Source organism: Rousettus aegyptiacus, unplaced genomic scaffold (genome assembly GCF_014176215.1).
Source record: "Rousettus aegyptiacus isolate mRouAeg1 unplaced genomic scaffold, mRouAeg1.p scaffold_m13_p_3, whole genome shotgun sequence".
Lineage (NCBI taxonomy): Eukaryota > Metazoa > Chordata > Mammalia > Chiroptera > Pteropodidae > Rousettus > Rousettus aegyptiacus.
Window position 1 is genome coordinate 129,201,855 of NW_023416306.1, and position 20,800 is coordinate 129,222,654.

At 43.4% G+C, this 20,800-nt stretch overlaps 1 protein-coding gene across 1 annotated transcript in view; it reads right to left on the minus strand.

Moving 5' to 3' along the window:
* The window catches only part of RORA (RAR related orphan receptor A), a 675,954-nt gene that overhangs the window by 311,629 nt on the left and 343,525 nt on the right, over positions 1 to 20,800 (minus strand). The window lies entirely within an intron of this gene.

Below are 20,800 nucleotides of genomic sequence, written 5' to 3' on the forward strand. Positions count from 1 at the left end.
AAGGGTCCAGATACATTTTATATCAGAAAGGAAATGGCTTCTACTTAGTAAGCCACTAAGAGAGTTGCTATTTTTAGGTGCTCTGTCACTTAGTGGATTACCAAGGTGATGCCATTAGGTTTAAGACTACCTGTTAATGGAAAGATAAATGTGAATAATTCAGGGAGGACACTTAAGCAAACACCAATTGAATGATAAAAATCACTCTGAAACCCACGGGGAAAGAATAGAGATGCTGCTTTACTCAACAGTTCAGACAATGGACCTGATCCTATCACACATGCAGAGCTCTTGCTCATTTTGGTCATACCAAAGAGTGGCAGAGCTTCCTAGACATAACTTGTGCTCACCAAGGCTATGAGCTAGCCCAACGCCAGAAGGTCTCCTTCTTGTTCACCCTTTCCCCCCTCACACCTTATGTCGACATATTTTCCCTCAGGTCCCTTATCCTTGAAGGATTTTTTTTCTCCCCAAAGAGCTATCTCTGTACTCAGAACAGGAGCCAAAAAACTCAATGTCACTGAGCTATGGATGATTGATAGTTATTTTCCCTAGAAATATTTAGAATTTCAAGGGGACTCGAGGCCTTAAATTCAGGGAATGGACTTTATATTGTGGAGCTCATGTGTATTCACATGGCCAGGGTGGGCGTAGCATCATAAGGGGAGGTGGCTTTGGAAGGAGAGAGGACCCCGGTATCTCCAGAATAGTATCATTTGGCCACTGTCTTCACTGCCTTTCCACAAAGTGGGACCAGAACATTGCATACAAATTGCTCTGATCAAATCAAGGAACCCTAAAGGAGATCAGGCTTGGCTTTAAAGCTATTGGGCTATGAGTTAATAAGAATTTTAATAAAAATGGAAAGTATAGCCCTGGGCTGTGGTGCACTATCTCTCCGGGTTGCTGGTGTTCTATCAGTCAATCATATAATCTTTCTGATGTTTGTAAAGTGGAGAGGGTAAGCAAAAACTCTGTGGGCCAAAAACGGTTTCAAAAACAGAATCAGCAGAAAGACCAGCGATTCTCTGATCGGTCCTCCCGGGTCCTGAGACATGTCTGAAAGTAAAGTCTTCCCCACGAGATATGGGTAACAACAACATGTGCCCAACACACTTCCATAACAAAGCCATTTCTATACACATTTAATTGTCATGATAACCTGCGATTCTAATTTATTATCATTCCTATTTCACAGATGAGGAGCCTGAGGGTCAGGGAGGTGGCTGTGAGGGAAAACTGATCTCAGGTCTTCTGATTTCTACCTCCTTTCACAAATTCCTCAGCAGCTTAATGACTATGATGCTCTGGTTCCATTTACTGTCCTCAGACACAACCTGGAATAGCTGGTCTGTGTCATTTGATTCACCTCCAAAGGGAGGAGAAATTATTAACCCTTTTTTACTTCCAGAAATTAGCAATGAGATGAAAAGGTACTACTGTTTTAAAAGCAAACAGCCTTCATGCTATTTATCTGTTTTGTCTAAAGGACTGTCAAGCTCTGTGATTTTTAAGGAATGGCTCAGTTCCTAGGGTGTTACCCAATAAGTTTTTTTACTCCAATATACTGACCTCCTTTAATATGTCCATCAATAGATATATTTTTGATGGTTAAACTTTGCTCATAACAGTTGACAGGTAACTGATTGGTTTTAAAAGATTTTTTTTTTAAATAAATGGCATTAAGGTGAAAATATAGTTGCTATGTTGTGATGCTTAGCCAGAGCAAAAGGCACACTCTTGTAAGAACTATCGCGTGGCTTGAAATGTCACTTAAAAATTAGTGCTGGCCCATTTTGCTTTATATATCGACTAAGAGAGGAAGCAAAACAGAGAGACTTCACTCTTGCTCTTGATTTTTCTCACACTGATAATGACAGATGAGAAGAGACTTGAAAGGTTACACTGGTTGTCCTTGAACCTTTCTGACCATTCTTTCTTTGTCAGCAGGAAAGCTAGGAATCTTTCCATACTCCATCCTCTTTATCACAGCTCGTGTTCCTCAGTCACTAAGCCCTCAAGGGTTTATCTGCTAAAGATTCCCCAATTGGTCTCTACCTCTATCCTCTCATCCCCATCGTCCTAGGTCAGGTCCTCCACGTCTCTTACCTGGCCTACAACCCAAACCCTGTGTACACTGCAGCCAGTGGGGAATCTGACCAGACAAATCTGACCAGGACCTCCTCTATTGAAAAACTCTTCAATGACTCCCTATGCAAGTACAAAATCCTTATCCTGGCTTGTACAAAATCCTCTATAACCCTATCTTTTCCTTTTTCTCAGGCTGCCTGAATGTGCACCAAGGCAATGAAACGACATTGCAGGTTAGAGGCAGGTCCTGGGCCAGAGCCCAGCAAACTTATCTTCTCATCTTGATTTATTGTCACAAAAACCATTTCTTTCTTATTCATTTTCTAGACCATATTTCCTACTTTTTGGTCAATGCCTTGTAATAGGGAAATTAAGTACTAGGAAAGAAAAATGAAGCCTATTTGAGGAAATTCCAGATATGGAATGAAGCTTGGCTAATACCAGCTCATCCACAGGTGGGGCTCTCATAATTATGCAGCAATGAAGATGCCCGTATATCAATCAATGGGCACTGCACGCTGCCAACCCACCCCTCCCTGCACACGTCAACACAGGCTTGGTAGCAGGTACTACAAGTTTAACATGTGAAAACCAAAAAGCCAGAGAATAGCGACCTCCTTCCCTGCCTTCCACGGGAGACTGTCTGGAGTGTAGAGATGTACCCACTCTAAATTGTATCTCATGCTGCTGATACCATTTATTCCTCTAAAGAGCTAAGGAGGGACGCAGTCTTCGTTGTTTCTACTTGCTTTGAAATCACAAAGGGCCTCGCCAAATAAGTTAGCATCTGATTGTTTCTGCTTCTGATGCCAAAAACCTGGATATCTAGAAAACTTGGGAAGCATTTGCTGTTCATTTTGTATGCTGGCATTTGGTATTGCGAAGGTACATCCTAAAACAAAGAGGGGCTGTCTCCCTCATCTTTGTGTCCTTGTTCCCTAGCACAGGGGTTGGCAGAAAGAATGTCCATGAATGCTTGAGAAGGGGTCTTATAAACAAATAACCTAGCCAGGTACTGTGAGGTGGAGCACAGCTGACCCTCCACATCTTTCAAGGTTTGGCTACCCAGCTCCCCTCTGAATGAAGATTCTGTGCTTACAGACTATGCTGATCTTTGAGATGTGCTCAAGCTCTCACAGGCTGCAGGATGACCTGGGTCCCCCCTACCCACTGTTTTTTTGACACCGTCCTCTCCCCATCACGCTGCTCCTCTGCAAGCACACCCTACAGTCTGCTTAATCTGCCAACGACCCTAGAAAACACGCGCGCCTGTTAAGGCCTGATCCTTACCCGCTGATTTCAGCCTGGCCTGGACTATAGCATCCTGGACCCTCATCCTGCTTTAACCACTGAACACAAGTAGACCACGGCAGGGCCTGGGTGTGGAATTCTACCCAGGCTGCAACAGTACAGCACCAAGCATCTGGATCATAATGGAAAAGAAAAAAGCTCTCCAACTGTTTCTAAACATCCAGATGTCTGGCACAAAGAAGGGGTAATATCCTGGCGCCTGCCCCATGACCAGGGTGTGTGATCCAAGCAGAAAGGCAGCAGGTTCTGGGCCGGCCGCTGGCACCTCATGCTGGCCATGGATGCAGAGACCTGTGTTCAAGGCCGCCCCCTCGTCTCTGTGCAGGTAAGAACTGGTCTGAAGTCCATATACCTAAAGCCTCCCCTTCTGGAAGTTTCCTTTAGAAAAGAAACATGGGGTGGCGGGGGGGCGGGTGGGAAGGGGTACAGCAAGGAGGTTGGAAAAGCAGTCTGTTCACCACAAACCCCAGATACAGATACAGTGTCCTCACACTTGTTGATGTCAAAACTGTGGCCAGGTCAAGATTCCCCTCTCTGCTTTCAATTCCAAGGGAACACAATTTAACCAAAAGCACACTAAAACAACAACAACAACAACAACAACTCAATATCTTCTGGTTCTAACTCGGTTCTCTCAGAACTTCTTGCAAGAGATCATTTGGATTTCTACCTTCATTCAACATATATTTATTGTTTATGTGTTAAGCATTGTTGGCATGGTATCTCCTGCCTTTAATGAACATAATAACAATATGACTAAGCAATAATTATACTAATGATGATAATTTATAATGTGTGTTGACCCTTTATGTGCCTCACTGAATAATTTCATTATTTGTATTTTTCATTTGCTTTATCAAACCACACTAAAAATAAATGTAAGTCTTATCTCCTTGGAAGCTCAGAGAGATCAAATAATTTGCCCAAAGCTACATAGCTTATAGATAGCAAAGCCCAAATTTGAATCTAGATCTATCTGAGTTTGGAGACCATAAACTTAACCACTATATTATGTCATCACACCTCTGCATGGTTCATGTGGCAGAGAGGACCCTGGGTCTATACAGTGACTTCATACCTTTGGGGAGCATCATTTATGATATTTTATGAGACTGGCACCTGCAAGAACATAGCACTGCAGGAGATGAGGTAAATGACGTTCCCTCACCACCCCTGCATCCTCCCAGAGCTGTGAGACAAAGAGGTCCTGTCATGGGCTCACTTAGAGGCACCTGAAGTACAGGAGGGAAAAATCCTGTATAGGGATGGGCTATGTATGTCTTTGTATCATCAGTGAAGTCCAGTATGGAGGTGGGCAGGAGGTGATCTTACATTTTTGTCGTTTGCCTAATAATATAAATATATTTTGAAAGGTAAATGGAGAAGGAGGATGTCCAGACTGGAAGAGGATGAACAAAATTTAGGTTCTGTTCTGACTGAGGCAGGGCTGGATAGGTGAGTACTCCCACAGGGGCACCATCCAAGGGACATAAGCTGTGTGTGACCATAGGAAGAGGGCTCAGTGTGTAGAGCTGAGATTGCTCCCAGTGGGTAGAGGGAGGCCTGGGTCTACAGCAGCAATTAGAACTGCTTCTTGGGTAATTGATGTTGCCAGCTGCTGACTTAACATGGGGACCTTGGTTTCCACTGGCAGTGCTATTCTGGAGTGGTCCAGCCTAGGAGGGCCTGCTCATTGTGCAAAAAAAGCGGGTGACTGTTCCTGTGACTCACTGGCTCCAGGTGCCTTGCCTTCTCACCCAGAAGTCCTTGGCATCTGTCTCAGAGAGCTCTGCGACATCCCTGGGGGAAGCTGGGGGCTTGGCATGGGGCTGGGTGAAGACAAAATCTCCTTTAGGCTGGACTTGGTTTGTCTGGCTACAAAGTCAAGCTCTTTGCACTTAACCTAGAAGTCTCCGAACACTGGATCCAGAGCCCTGACATCCTGAATCTCGTTCCAGATCTAAGCTGCAGTAGCTGGACCTTGAGAGTAAGTGCAGTACTGTAGGCCTCAGGGTTCCCATCAGGAAGAGAATCATGGAGCTAGATGTTTGCCAAGCTGCTTGTCCTCTCCAGAAATGGCCCCTGCACGTGTCCAGCCACTGCCAGACTATGGTGGAGAGAAGGGAAGGTGTGCGGGGTTAACCAGCACAACTTCTCATCCAGCCCCTTGCTATCTGCATCCCAAGAGTGAGTAGGCCTAGATTCTGGCCTGTGCTGAGTGGGGATGGGTTCATTATCTCCCAGAGCCTGCATCTGTGGCCCGGCAACCTGCCTGACAAAGCAAGCTGCCTGTTAACACTGTGGTAACTACCCTCGAAGCCTGATCAGCTGGAGCCCAGCCGATGGTTTTCTGAAAGCTGTTACCCAAAAAAAGCAATACTGAGTTGGGTGTAGAGATAACCATCTCTGCGCTGTCACACCACAAGGGAGGGAGGGTGGCGATAATAGCACCTTCTTCCTCGACAATAATACCTACGGAAGCCAGAGAAATTTGGGCATTGAAAGTAAAAACGTTCACTGCACTTACCAAATGCTGAGTGACTCCCCGTTAGTATTTTCAGCAGAGACCTTCAGGAAACAATTTTTTTCTTGTTTTCTCCCTGTGCCACCCAGCAGCTGACCCCATCTGCAGAAAGAACACTGGCCCAGAGACTCCACACATTCTGCGGTGGCTGTGAACTCTCTCAGGGGCCTCAGGCATTGCAAGGTTCCCTCACAGACCTCTTGAGTTCTGAAATCCTGAGGAGTGTAGGGCTGAGTGATTCTGTGCTACTAGAGAGAAGGAGGAAGCAAAGCCACAAGCTGGATGGCCCTGTGGCAGCCACCACCACCACCATCCAACCAGCGGGTCACCTGGCAGTGCCTACTGGTCATGGGTTTCTGTGTCTCTTCCTTTCTCTGTCTCTTTCTTGCTTTCTCTCTCTCCCTCTCATCCTTTCTTGGGAGTCGTACTATTCTTGAGAAGGAGGTACCTGTCTTTGCTTTTTCGATTACAAAGAAAAGGAAGATGAAAAATACCATTGAGAAATACCCCACTGTTATTCTGCAAGTTAGAAAAGAGGTCAAAGAATCTGTTTTTTTCTGTCCCTTTGGAAGGGATTCTTTCTTCAGAAGGGGCTTGGGTTAGAAATGATAGGATCTTAATTTTAAGGCTAAGAGTGGATATTTTGGGACTACACAGCCTCCCCCTCCCCCAATTTGTCAGTCATTTTTTAACTCATTCTGTATCCCCTACCCTTAGTACTCTATTTTCTATTTCCTCTTTTCTTTGGTTATTACTGTTGCAGTTTATCTTTACTTATGAGGAAAGTATAAACCACCTAATTGTCAGATATAAAAACATCTCAAACTCTTTTTAGACAAAGCAAGGCACAAATGTACAAATCAATCAATGTGCCAAATATCATCCTTGAGGATTTGAGACCTGGGTCAAGTGATCCAGGTTGGAAGGCCTCCCCTACCCACCAGGCAGGGAATAGCACTGTCCTTTTTCCCGTTGCACCTCAGTTTGGATCCATGCCATTGGTACATCTCAAAACACATCCTTGATTCTTCCTTCATTCCCCCATACTGTGTCCAAGCTGAGTGCCCATCCCTTCCTTCTCAGCCATCTTCCTTTTTAAAGTTCTTCAATTGTTTTTTTTTCCACTCTATTCCTTTGGCCACCTCCCTGGGCCCTCGTCCACTTTGTTTGGACACTGATAAAGCCTTCTTGACAATGTTCCTTCTTTCTTTCCATGAGTCCCAAATTGATAACAGGTGGAGACTTCCCCAAACACCAATTTGTTTAAAACCATTCCCTGTGGGAGGGCCTTCATTGGCTGCCCACAGGCTGTAGAACAAAGTCCAAATTCCTTGCCTTGGCAGACAGGAGCCTCTACATTCTGGCCTTAACTTACTTTTCTAGATGTTAATAATTACACACACACACACACACACACACACACACACACACATTTACAAAGCTACCATTTACGGAACACTTACTACACATCAGGCACAGCATTAAGCACTTTATCTGAGCTTGTTCTCATGAGTCCCATGAAGCCCTGTTACTTGTACTTCAGAGATGAGAAAATGGGGCCCAGAGAGAAGTAACTGTGGAAGTCTGCACAGCAAGTCACTGGTAGGCCCAGCATTTGAACTCAGTTCCTATGATATCAAAACCTGTGCTCATGACCACCTCTCTCCATTGCCCCTTCTGCCTGAGCAGGGGGCCCCACGCTGCAGCCAACCAGCTCCTGGCGCTCGCCTTCCACACAAGTCTTGAGCTGCCAAGGATCGCTCCTTCCAAAACCCAACCTGGGACCCGGTGCAGAGGAGCCCTAAGGTGCCCTCAATGCATATAAGTTGAAAATTGTCAGCCTTCGAAACAGAAAATAGGGTGAAAAAATGATACGCATGGGAAGCTTTGAGTGAGTGGACAGGCAGGGGGAGCAGGCCCACTGCACTGCTGGGGGAGAGTGCTGGTGAAGGACTCTGAGCTGGTTGTGGGTAATTAAACTACACCCTGAAACTGCCTCCTTCTCTCTCACACCCCTTTTTTGCTTCCCGCTTCTCTCATGAAGCTCCATTCCTAGGACATGTTCTCCAAACTTCCAAACCTAGGACTATGAAGGTAGGAAGTCTGGGTTCCGACTCATCCCTTAACCCTCATCCCTGCTATTTTGCTGCAGGGAGGATGGAGGAAGGGGGACCCACACTGGGCCTCCAGCTGATTTTATTTCCTTGTCTAAACACACACATGCACGCACGCACCCCCCTAGAACCAGTTGTTAAGAAGGAAAACTTCTTGGTTAGACTCTTCCATCATGAACAACTCTGATTTCCTAAAAATTAAAGATGCAAGACAGTAGAGGCCCCTTAGGGTCCCAAGAGTGATGGATGGAACCATGTTGCAGCAAAACCTGGACCAGGCATGAGCAGAACTTCAGAGAGGGGAAACATCCACATCTGTGGCTCATTTTACAAATAAGTTAGTTCATTGGAGACTGGAGGGAAATTACTTGTCCAAGGTCATGCAGCATAAGAATGGCAGAGCCCAGACAAGACCAGGCATCTCAAGTTTCCCAGGCCTAGAGCACTTTTCCTGGCCTAGCAACCTTGCAGCTACAGCCACACAAACCCATGGTTAAGTGGCCACTGGCTGCCCAAGGGCCAGATGAAACATAAAAGCGATTCTTCCCATGTATCTTTTACGTTGTCAATAGGAGTCAAGGACACTTTGAAGATTCACACTCTGATCACGGCAGGCTAGGTACTAAGAGGGTGAAGTCACTTGTGAAAGGAAAGCCACCAGCTGAGTCAGACCAGTGACAAACTCATGGCACAGCTCTGTGTGGCAGTAGAAGGCAAAACTCTTCATTTTGGTCCCTGAGGAGTCCTCTTGATTTTTCTGGGGTCTCTGGTGGACCCACTGGGTTTCAATCTTAGAGTACAAACTAAATGCTAAACATTCTGGGACGATGCACAAAATGTCCTCCGCTGGGCCAGCTCATCTTTTTACAGCCTCACCTCATATACATTCTCTGGTCAAGCCACACTAAACATAGCCCACGGTTCGCATCTCTATTATTTATTTTGCTATTCCCTATGGTGAGAATATTTTTCCCTCTATAACTGGCAAACTTGTACTGTGAATAGGGAGTTTAAATGCCTACTTCTTTTCATAGCCTCCCCTAGCCCTTCCTTCTTAGTCCTCCTCACCTGTCTCCCCTCAGAACGCCATTCACGGCACCTCCTGGGCCCTTCCTGGATTGGATTCTAGCTATTTGTTTCCTCTCTGTGGATACTGAGAATCTCTCAAGGACAGTAGTTCAATCATATTCATCTCTGTTTCCTGAGTAGCTAGGTCAGTTCTTGGCACATAGAGGGAACAACAAAATTACCAGCTTAAATAGAAATGTGTCTGCTTAAGAAAATCTCTGCTCTAAATTCCCAAGTGAAAAAGTCAATGAAGGGTTTTTTCTTAAAAGATTAAGAAAGGGATTATTATAGGTGAATGATAAAGTATCATCTTACAAACTTCTGCCATGAGCCAACGTCCATGTGTGCCTGAATGCACATTGCGCATGTGCACACACACACACACACAGAGAATTTGGAAGGAACTGGGTGCTCTTTGGCAAGGGGCAGCAAAAAAGATAAAATCATCATGCTGCAACAGAGGTAAGCCACGTGATGATGTGGGTAACCCCAGGCATAAATGATACCCTCAGCAAGGCCTAGCCTAAATCTAACCACATCATCTTTTCATGAAGCAGACATGAAAAAGTACGACTAAAACAATTACGAAAAGGGTGGTTTAATGCCTTCTTGCCTCGATGGTATCAAAGCTGTTGACTCTGGGGCTATACTTGGGGAAACAATTCTCTGAGATAAGGAGATGAACTATCTGCTCAAGAGAATGTGCAGGAAGCCAAGGTGACTGGGCAACACATAATGAAACGGTTTGTGGCCAGTGAGCCATATAAACCAAACTGTCCCCAGGAGGCATCAGTTGTATAAGCGAGGGAAACCAAACTCACCCTTGTCTCAAAGTGAAGACTCTGTGGGCGCCAATCTGTATGTGTCCTCACTAAACGCTATGGCTAAAGTGAAATTCACAGCTCCCCAACCTGTGGCTGAGACTGCTATAAAACGAAAAGGTTGAAAAGGTGAGACTTGTTGTCATGAGCAGTCTGAAGTCCCTTTCCAGTGACTACCTGCTGTGTGACTCACTGAATGACCAGTGTGCTACACTAATGCAAACTCAGACACCAGCATTGATTGATCAGTATATTGCAGAAGGAGGTACTGGGTTTCAGCATCACGTTATTCTGACATAGTTAGGTCTGAATTCTCTGAGCCACTGATGATGGTGTTTCTTTTCCCTGAAGCTCTTCTCACACCTGGTCAGAGTTTGACTGCAACATGGTTCCCTCCATCAGTCTTCTCCCTTTCTAGTCCCCTAACCAATCTTCCCATGATTCATTAAGATTCCCCGAACTATAGAATGTAACAGCTAGGATAGGCTTTAGAACATTTAGATCCCAAACTTTCAGGCTCAAAATTTTGCTATTGAAATCAGCTCTACATTGGTCAATACTCAAAGCTTTTGGGTAGGTTTCTTAACATAAATCACAGCTTTATCATCTATAAATTGGGACTAACAGAACCTGCCTCCTAGTTAAGTTTGCTTAGAAATATATGAATTAATTCATGTAAGTACATAGCCCAATCATGAGCATAAAGCTAGTCCTCACTGTATGTAACTATTATTATTATCACTACCATTATAATCCATTTAAACCTTCTCAATTTCTAGAAGAGGATCCTGAGGTCTAAAGGTGACTTGTCACAAGGAAATAAGTCTTGGATGACACAGTAGCTATTGGCCTGATAGACAATGATAAGACTGAAGACAGCAGCACTCATAAGTGGCGGTTAGTGGCAGAACTCAGATCTACTGATATTCTGGCCAGAACCTGGTCTGGTGTGCCACAATGGTACCATGTACTGTTATTTTGCGTTGTGTAGTTATTTTTTTCCAACCATGTCGTAAGTCTTTGGAAAGTAGAGACCTGTGCTTAACTCCCCGCCTCCTACCCCAGAGCGTAGCACTTCACAGGTATTGGATAAATATTTGCTGATTAGCTAATTGCAAAGATAGTTGCTGATTTTCAAGGCAACAGGGTTCTATGCCATAGCTACATCTTTATAATGTTGAAAAACTCATCTAGAAGGACTTGTGTCAATGTGTTACAGAGGGAAACATTCTACTCCATTTTGGAATGCAGACAGAGATTGCTCCAGATTGCAGGCACACTAATTAGAGTCACCGGTTATTTGACTGATGCTCTAAAGCCCTAAGCACTCACTGAAGGCACCTTTGTCCTTGCACATTAGAGTTATTGTCACTACATATCAAAACGGCCAAGTTGCCTTTTGATGGGGCTACTGGTATCCACAGCCCAGATGTCAGGGTCGAGAAGCTGGCCCACTGAATCCATCAGTGGAAAGAAACTCAGCACTAGCCCTTCTCTTGAAAGCTGAGTGTGTTTTGCAGAATGTTGGCCCTAAATGAGATATTCTAATAAATGTTGCTGTTACTTTTATTGGCTTGTGCAGTACTGAATATGTTTCCCATAAGTTGGCCTTTATGCAAGCCACCATGACCTACACATTTTATTCAGAACTTTATTTTCTGTTTCATAAACCCTTTTAATTTGACATCATTATAAAAAAAATCCAAATGAAAGTACATGATGTAATATTGGTCCTAAGCTTTTTGGGTCAGACTTTTGTGGTTAATACTGGGGTCACTTCAAGAGCACAAAGAGAATATGGGGATAGCTTGGAAGCTCCTCGGGTAAAGTTCTTTCCCCAGTGACTGATACCCTCTCATTGCTTCACTGAATTTTTCCTGTTCTTGACCTCTGCTCTTGTTTTCAGGAATATTGGTATAATGAGTTGAATAAATGGCCCTGTCTGTAAAGAAATGAGAAAAGTCTGGCTTTGGCTAAAACTCCCTCTGGGGATTAAAAGTGTGAGGGGTGATACAGAGATGAACTTAAGGACCAATCAAATTGACAGGGACAGGTGTTCCTCAGAGGTTCCAGCCAGGCGACAGTCCACTCAGGGTCTGAGCCCTACCAGCCCCATCAGGGGACATATTCTTTTCCAGAATCTGCTATTCTGTCCTTTGCTTCCCACAGCCTCCTCAGAGCCTCTGAAGTTGGGGATGACTAATGGGAGTGACATGTGCCCCACATTCTCTGAGATACCCTACTGTTCACTGCTTTTTCAAACACAGCCTGGGTAGATTTTGCACAGGACTCTGTGGACAGTGTCTGGACAAGCACTGCCCAAAATGGTTGCCCAAAATGGTTGCCACAGGTAGCTACTGAGCATTCAAAATATGGCTAGTCTCAATGGAGATGTGCATTAAGTATCCAATACACATCAGATGTCGAAGATGTAGTACTGAAAAAAAAAAAGTAAAATGTCACATCAATATGTTTTTTTTTTTTTTAATATTGATTACATGGTAAAATGATAATATTTTGGATGTACTGAGTTAATTATATGTTTGATTAAAATTAATTTCCCATTTCTTTCCACTTTTTAAAATATGGCCACTAGTACATTCAGTATTAGAAATGCAGCTGGCATTATATCTCTACTGGATAGACTACTTTAAATGATCATCAGAAAAGTCATTTCCATTCAAGTACAGATCAATCCAGTGAAAAACACAACTCTCGAGGCCTCTGCCAGCTCTCATCACACTCAGAATAAAATCTATGCTCCTACCCTGACCCCTGCGATGCTGAAGTACCTGGGCCCTACCCCGCCAGCCTTCCTCCGGCTTCTCATGTGTCAGGCTGGCATCTACCTTCGAAACTCTGGGCTTGCACCAGGCTCAGGGGCTTTGCAGGCTGTTTTCTCTACCTGGAATACTTTTCTATCCATCGTGTTTTTATCATCTTGGTCTCAACTCTAATGTTACCACCTCAGAGAGGTCTTCCCTTCCTTCCTGTGATAGAGAGGATAATGGTCTTCCAAAGATGTCCATGACCTAATGCCTGGGACCTGATATTATGCTACCTTACAAGGCAAAAGGGACTTTCCAGATACCATTATGTTAAAGCTTTGGAGATGGGGAGATTTTCCTGGGTTATCTGGGCAGGCCCAATGTATACGAAAAAAGGAGGAAAGAGAATTAGAAAGCAGGAGATGTGATGACACAAGCGGGGGTCAGAGAGATGCAGGGCCAAGAACCAAAAAATGCAGGCAGCCTGTAGAAGCAGGAAAAAGCAAGAAATAGATTCTTCCTGAGAGCCTCCAGAAGGAACACAGAACTTCCAGCTCATTTTAGATTTCTAACTTCCTCTCAGAACTATAAAACACTTTGTTTTGTTTTAAGCCCCCCAAATTATGGGAATGTTACAATAACAAAAGGAAACTAATATACCTCTCAATCTGAGAAGAGGTACCACCCAAACCCCAGTTGCTCTCTTCTATCCTTCTATCATTTACTGCTATCAGACAGTATCTAATTTATTCGTTAATTTTTTTACTTGTTTATTTTCTGTCTGTCCTGGCTAGAATGTGAGCTCCCTGTGGGCAGAGATCTCCTCTGGTGTGTTTATCAGGAGTGATCTGCCTTTTGAATTAGTGCCCGACACATAGTAAATATTCCTTGGTATAAATAAATGGTAGATGAACAAATGAATAAATGAATGAATGACAATTGACGATTGGCAAGATTTAATTTCACCCAATTGGATGTCATCTAAAAACTCTGAGAGAAAAAGTACACCCAAGAAGATGAAATGAACAACAATGATAGATACTGGCGAGAACTTACTCTTTATAAGGTGGTGCTGCAGAGACAAAGGATTTGATGATCCTATCCCTCCTGTAGAGAGACATACATGGGCACATGATAAAACAATGGCCAGTGTTAAATGGTTGGGATCAAATAAGTGGTGGGACACTAGGCATAAGCAGTGGTGTGCTGGAAACCAGCTCTCAAAACCACAGTGACAACTACAACCTGATCTTCGGTACTTGCCCATTTCTGTGGTGTAAATAGTCCTACAATGACTGATATCAAGCTACCATTATAATGTCTCTGAACACAGCATTAGGAAGAACTATCCACAAGTAGGGTCTTGTTGAAATGGGATTTCAATGAGACCTAGAAGAGTTGGTGGATGAGGAGATGGCCTCAGGAGAGGGCAGGAAAAATGGTGCACACAAAGGTGAGAATCTCTTCAGGGCTGGTGATGTGGGGCCTCAATGGCCTTTGTGGCTCCCCAGTAGGTTTATTATCACTGAGACAAACAGAAATAAACAACAAAAGACATCATCATGAAGAAGGCTGCCTGGAGAGATGTAGGAGAACAGAACTTTTTGCCAGGAGGACCATGATGATTTCCCAGCCCAGCATGATTTTAACAAGCATGGGACAGAGCTAAGAGCTTAGGCTATCATTGCTCAGGGAGGAACAGTGAATAGTCCATGTTCACTGAGCTGGTTATAGAATCTCCATACATGAACCTAGGCTGATGGCCTCACTCATTCTGCCTGGCATATGTTTGACTGACTGATATGACATGTATCTCTCTGCAGTCTTAGCACAAAGATGAGCTGTTAAGTGAACTTGAGACGACCCACTTAAGGTTCCCAAACTAAATCTCCTTACAATTCCCATTCTCATCCAGGGGACATCCTGTCTAATTTGGAAGCCTAAGAGATTTGATTCTGAGGATCTTAGGGTGGGATTTAAGAAGTTGATGTGTGGGGTCAGACGGTGCCTGGCTTCGAACACTGACTCCACCACTTCCCAGGTCAGTGACACTGGGAAGATGACTTGATCTCTTTAGATTTTGGGTTCCTCATATCTAAAATGGGGATAATCATATCTTTCTCAGAGGGCTTTGTGAGGATTACATGATGCATAAAAGACACCGCGCATAGTCAGTGCCCAACTAATGTGCACAACTGTAGTAATAATGATGAAAAAAATGTTTTTCCTTTTCTCAAGGTCAAAGCTAACCTCCTAAGGAGCCCCTTCCTGCCATCCAGGCGCCTTTGCTCTGAGCAGGAAGCCCTTTCCTCACACATGCTCAGGAGATGGGGTCCAACAGCCCTCCCATGTCCATGCCTTGCTTGTCGATCACTTTAAGAACACACATTTGTTTTTGTTTGGGGTGAGATGTGTTCCTTGCTTTGGGTGTGTTTCAATGAAGGACAAGAATAAGGCCATTATGTGAACACAGGGACAACAATGAAAATAACTTCTTTCTGAAAAGCACTAAAAAGCTTTATTTTGCCTGAATGGCCATTATTTTCATTCTTTTTCCCAACACAAAGCACCAGAGCACATTTCATTCAGTCTGTTGCTGAGTGAGTGGGTGTGAAGATGCGGTACAAACAAAAGAGGTAACATATTGCTGTTGTCGTGCCTCTTGTTAAGTGCTCTGCAAGGTGGACCAAACTTCCCGCTAGCCCCGCGGCTTGACGCATCAGAACAACAATGCACATGCATATAAACATAAAAACCCTACATAATCCTCAACTTGGTTACATCACAATTTATGAGCAGGGGCTGGATATTGAAAGTTGGCAGAACACAAAAGCACAGTGTTCTTCTAAGATGTTGGCACCCTGTTATCCCCTTTGACAACAATTTCCTAAGCTTGATTGGTGTCAGTCTTGCTGTCTTGGAAACACTGCTCCTCCTGCTTCCCAGAAAGAAGGCATGACTGCTCTATTCCTGACACCCCTGAGTCCCTGGGCTTGTGTGTGAAAGTCCTCAGCTGGCGTGAGTTGGCACGTGCCTGAACAGTGGAGGAAGAGTGAGGTACCAGAGTACTGGGGTGTACTAGGCCCCAGGTTAGCCAAATCATACAACTCAGATTAAGAGAGAACCATTGTCTCCTACTCTGAATTTTCTGGAAAAAAAAAAAAAAATTCAAGCAGGGGGAAGAAGTAAATCTTGGCACTCTGAAAGTTTTCCTTTATGAAGGACAATTCAGTTGCTTTAGTTTATGGCTCTGTGTGTGTGTGTGTGTGTGTGTGTGTGTGTGTACGCGCGTGCATTTTTTTCCCACAAGTTTTCTTCCCTCCGGCTTTTGTTGAAAAGGTAACTGCCAACCAGATATAAGTTCTAAGAACTTTTCTTCTGATCACTGGATGAATCTGAAGAAAGAGGAAGCATTTCTTGATAATGTCTCATTTCCCTGAGGGCCAGGACTTTGCCACATTTCCCATGGGGTCTCCCCAGGGCCCATAATTCTCTCTGCCACTATAATTCTCCCCTGTTCCAGCTATACGCCAGTGCTTGAACTTTAGTGTGTGTGGGGGGGAGGGGGGGGTGGGGTTGGCCCTTCCCTATGTGATTCAGTCAGAAGAATGTCATATGTAAGAACATCATCATAGGTGGTCTTACTGAACACCAACTGTGTACCTGGCACTGTGTAGTGTGTGATACAAGGGTAACGAAATCTGTGTTTGGAGGCCTGCAGGAGCCTATCGTCGTACATGCTTGAGCCTCCGCTGACCCATCTCCAACTGGTGTCTAATGGCTGGCATCCTGCCTTGGCACGAGGGCGCTGCACAGCAGTGTGGCTTCTCTGCTTACTAGCACTGTGCCACCGCTGGCAAGGTTATAAAGTGCGTAGTGTGTATACGTTCCAGTCTTTCATTTATAAAATGGGGATAACAACACCTAACTCCATGGTGTGTTGTGAGGATTAAATGAAACTACGTATGAAGTGCCTAACATGGGATGTGGCACATAGTAGGTGCTTAGGCAATTGCGGTGGCCAGCTTCTCTTTGATAAATAGTAAAACGTTGATCTGAGCGAACAAGATGGAACAAGCAGAAAGTAATTTGAGAACATTACAGAGTTAGCAAACAGTAAAGAACTAAATAGAATAAATAGCAAGATCTTGGATTGGGCTAGAGTCGTCTGCAGACTTGGAGGGGTAATGAAGGGGGTGGATGAACCTGCAACAAACTATTTCATGGAGGAAACGAGCCTGCGATGGGACTTGAAAAAATGACTTAAGTGGCTGCGGTTCCCCTTGAATAATAAGAGTCCTGGTGCAATAAAACATGCCATTTGGAAAAAAAACAAAACAAAACCAAAAAACATCCAAGCCCCAGACTGATATCATGGGATCATGGGGGAAAAAAAAATGAATATGAGAAAGAAGCATGGGCTGGTCCAGGTGGTACAAAGGCCCTGTTCTGCTAACAGCTTCTCCCCCTGAAAGGTCACCCATAATATCCTTTGTGTCTAGAATTGTGGCAATTAGTAATGACCCCCAGCTTAGCATTGAGAGCATTCCTTTATGACAAGAGCCAGCCAGATACAATCTTTCTACTCAGAGTTCAGGGTATGTGGGGGAAACCAGGCAGATTCACACTGTACATGCTTCCAATTAAAAATACAGACAGAAGGAAAAGCAAAATGAATGTCACAGAAAAGAAAGTGCTGCCACCCACTCTTGGCCTAAAGGTTACTGTGCCTCAGCCTTGGCCATTATCTCCAGCCGCAAAGGTCAGGGGGGTTGTCTGTATTTCTGGGGAGTATGTAGGCTTTCATGAGGCTTCAAAATGACTATTGCTCTGACACCAAAATTAGTGATAAGCTCTCAGTAGTAGATGATAATAGAGAAATGGAGTGACTGTAACCTTTTCCTCCATCTCCCTTGTCGGCTCCATGAAGCAGAGTCACAAGGCATAAAACGAGACGTTTCCACATTCTACAAAAGACTACAAGACTGCTGACTTAATTGGAGGAGTAACAAATGGCTATACCATTGCCAACAAGACATCGAAGAAGGAGGAAGTAGCAATGAAAACATCTCATGACATCACTGGTGTGGAAATGGGCTCCCAATATATCTGGACAGGACTTGATACAAAAGTGCAGGGTGATAGCCATTTGGTTCATGAATAGTCCAATCACTATGGCCCAGCACAGGCAACAATACTACTCTCTAATTCACAGAATTTCAGAAAATTTAATGTAGAATAAACTGGAGGGACACTGGACTTGGAGTCAGACAGACCTACATTCAAATCTCACTACTCTCCACATTTGATGAATAATTTATATCATCTTTTATCATTCCTGTACTGAGATTCTACAGTTTTAATATCTGGAAAGTCAGAATGATCTCAATATCTACAGCTTAAGGTCCTAGTGAAGATTAAATGTGAGAAAAGGTGGAAAAGTCCTTTATAAATGATCAGTTACAATATAAATACAAATAGAAATTATTACCATAAGCTAGTTGTAACATCTACTCTGATGTGAGCTCAATCTCTATATACTCTTAGGTAATGGTGCTTTTTCTCTATTAGACCCTTCTAGGAGAAAAAGCTATTGATTAAATGGAATCTAGGAGATGCTACACACACAACTATTTAGGTGGGATGATAACATAAAACACAAGAAGAAAAATAAACCAAGTACATGCATGAGCACGGGGTGAATGTGGCCTTTGGTGGATGGGTAGCAGGAAAAAAAATTACCAACTTGTAGCACATCAGCTAAGCTTCCTAGCAAAAGAAATAGATAAATAACAAATATTTATGATGATCATCCCTAAAAGCCCTGTAACATTAGGTTGTGATACTGGTCCCTCCATGTGTGCTCTAGCTAAAGGCATTTGGCAATTTTTTAGATTCAAAAGTATAGAAGATAAAGCAGAAATGATAGTTGGATTGTTGAAAATATTTTCCCCCTTCCTTACCAGGAAGAAAACAATTGTAGTAGTAGCAATAGTCCAAAACATAGAGAATCACCTAATATAGCAAAGTTCTGTACCTGACCCTGGTGAATCGGTCTGGAAAACATGCTTGTAGTAGTTTTGAGCGTAGCATAATAATTCCAAAGCAGCTGATGGGCTCAGAGTAGCTGTGGCAGATCTTAAGATCATGTTTGTTTGTGTGGCTGACCACACCGATGATGCTCCTGGCACTGTCTGCTTTACTGGCCTGCATATAGCTCATTGGTAGACACAAGCTATTTGGTAAAATATGGGAGAAATATGTTCTCTAAAGCTTCCTGAAACACTAAGTATCAAAGGAATGAAATGTCTCCTGGCTTTTCATGCTGCAAATGAGGGAGTGACACACACACAGCCTAGTAGAGCAGCTCAAACTTAGAATCAACTTTTAAGGTAATATGAAAACCACATGACAGATTGTATAGGTGCTTGCATAACTTCTGAGTCATTCCCCAGATGCTTCTGCTCTCTGCAGCTACAAAGAGCCATTTTGAGGAGATAAGTAATTCTTGTCATGGGCAAGAGTTTTCACTTGACATGTATGGATCCCGAATCCCTCCCCTCCCCTGGCCAAAGGAATCCATGCATGGGCTTAGGATGTTTGCGCTTTCACCAGATTTTCCAGGGGGCTTTGCCATTCTCCCCCGATTTGCCCATAAAAGTTAAAAACTGGTGCAATAAAATTCTACCTGGCAGAACTGGTCATATTAAGTTGCATGGTTATGAAGGAGGACAAGAGCAGAAGCTGAAGCACAGGTATGTCTGAGCTGACTCTGCCAAGTTCTCCCATTGTGCAGGGAGAATTTGACTCTGTTCGTGGAAGGCAAATGAGTGGTATCTTACATTTTATTGTTTAGTCCCTTGCAATGTTTGCTTATATATATGAAAAAACCTTGTTCCTGTATTAAATTAGAACCAAAAATAAATACAATGTAAATTTCTGGGCTTATTCCATATATATTGAATCACAAATCCAGATGAAGGGCTTGGGAATCTAAATGCTTAGCAATATTAATTACGTGATCCTTAAACCAACTGAAATTAAATATGGTTGTGTTGATCCCTTCTCACCACCCACAGCCCCGGACAGGTCTGAAGGTCATCACTACCAACCCAAGAAAATGATCAAGTGGAGAAGGAAAATATGGGAGATAAGAAAAACTTGAGTAAAACTATCTTTCTGGTATATTCCAGGACACTATTAAGTTGCGTGATAGATTTTTGTCTCTCAAGGAGGAAGCCATTTTCTTTCCCTTCTAACTCTCTTCCTAGCAATGAAACCAAACAAGATTCACTTTGGTGAGATCCCCCTTTGACCAACTAGTCACCTATTTAAGGGTTGGTATCAGATCTCCTGAATGGAACATCTTGGTGTGAAAACCATCCCTGATTTATAGAACCACTAACTTTAAAAAAAAAAATGGTTTTTTTTTTTGTAATAGGAGTGTCCTTAGATAGTATCAAAATATCTTCTAGACAAGTCAGATTTTAGAAAAATTATTGATGTGAATGAATTGATACTTTCATAGCTTGAAAAAATATAAAATTTTACATTGTATATGGATCTAGAAGAAAGAAAAGAGTATTCTGTGAGTGTGAAGACAGACTAGTCCTGGAAACTCATGTTTACTTCAGCTGTGGCAACAGACAGTGCTTCCTCTTTTCCAGTTAATGAGAGAAGTCTTTGAGAATGAACAGGGTTTTAAGTATCATTTCAGAGGTGGAGGACATCAGAGGAGTGTTGGGGTAAGGAAAGACAGGGAGAAGGAATTCTGTTCTAGATATAGAAGGCTTAGAGGAGGTGAGACTGAGCGGTTAGATAAAATTAGAGCAAATCTGTCAGAAGAGGAAGGGGGAGAAATAACAGGGGAACATCAGAAAGACAAAGGAAAATTTTGTTCCTAATCTATATGTAGAACACTGGAAGGGTAAACACAGAAAAAGCTGTTAAAGAGTCATTCATTCATCCATTCTTCATTCAATAAATATTTAGTGGGAGAGCATCCAGGGATGAATGACATATGGCTGGTGCCCTCAGCCAGAAAAATAATGAGAGACATTTTCATTATGGTGGGGTAAGGGCTATGATGGATGGAAGTTCAGG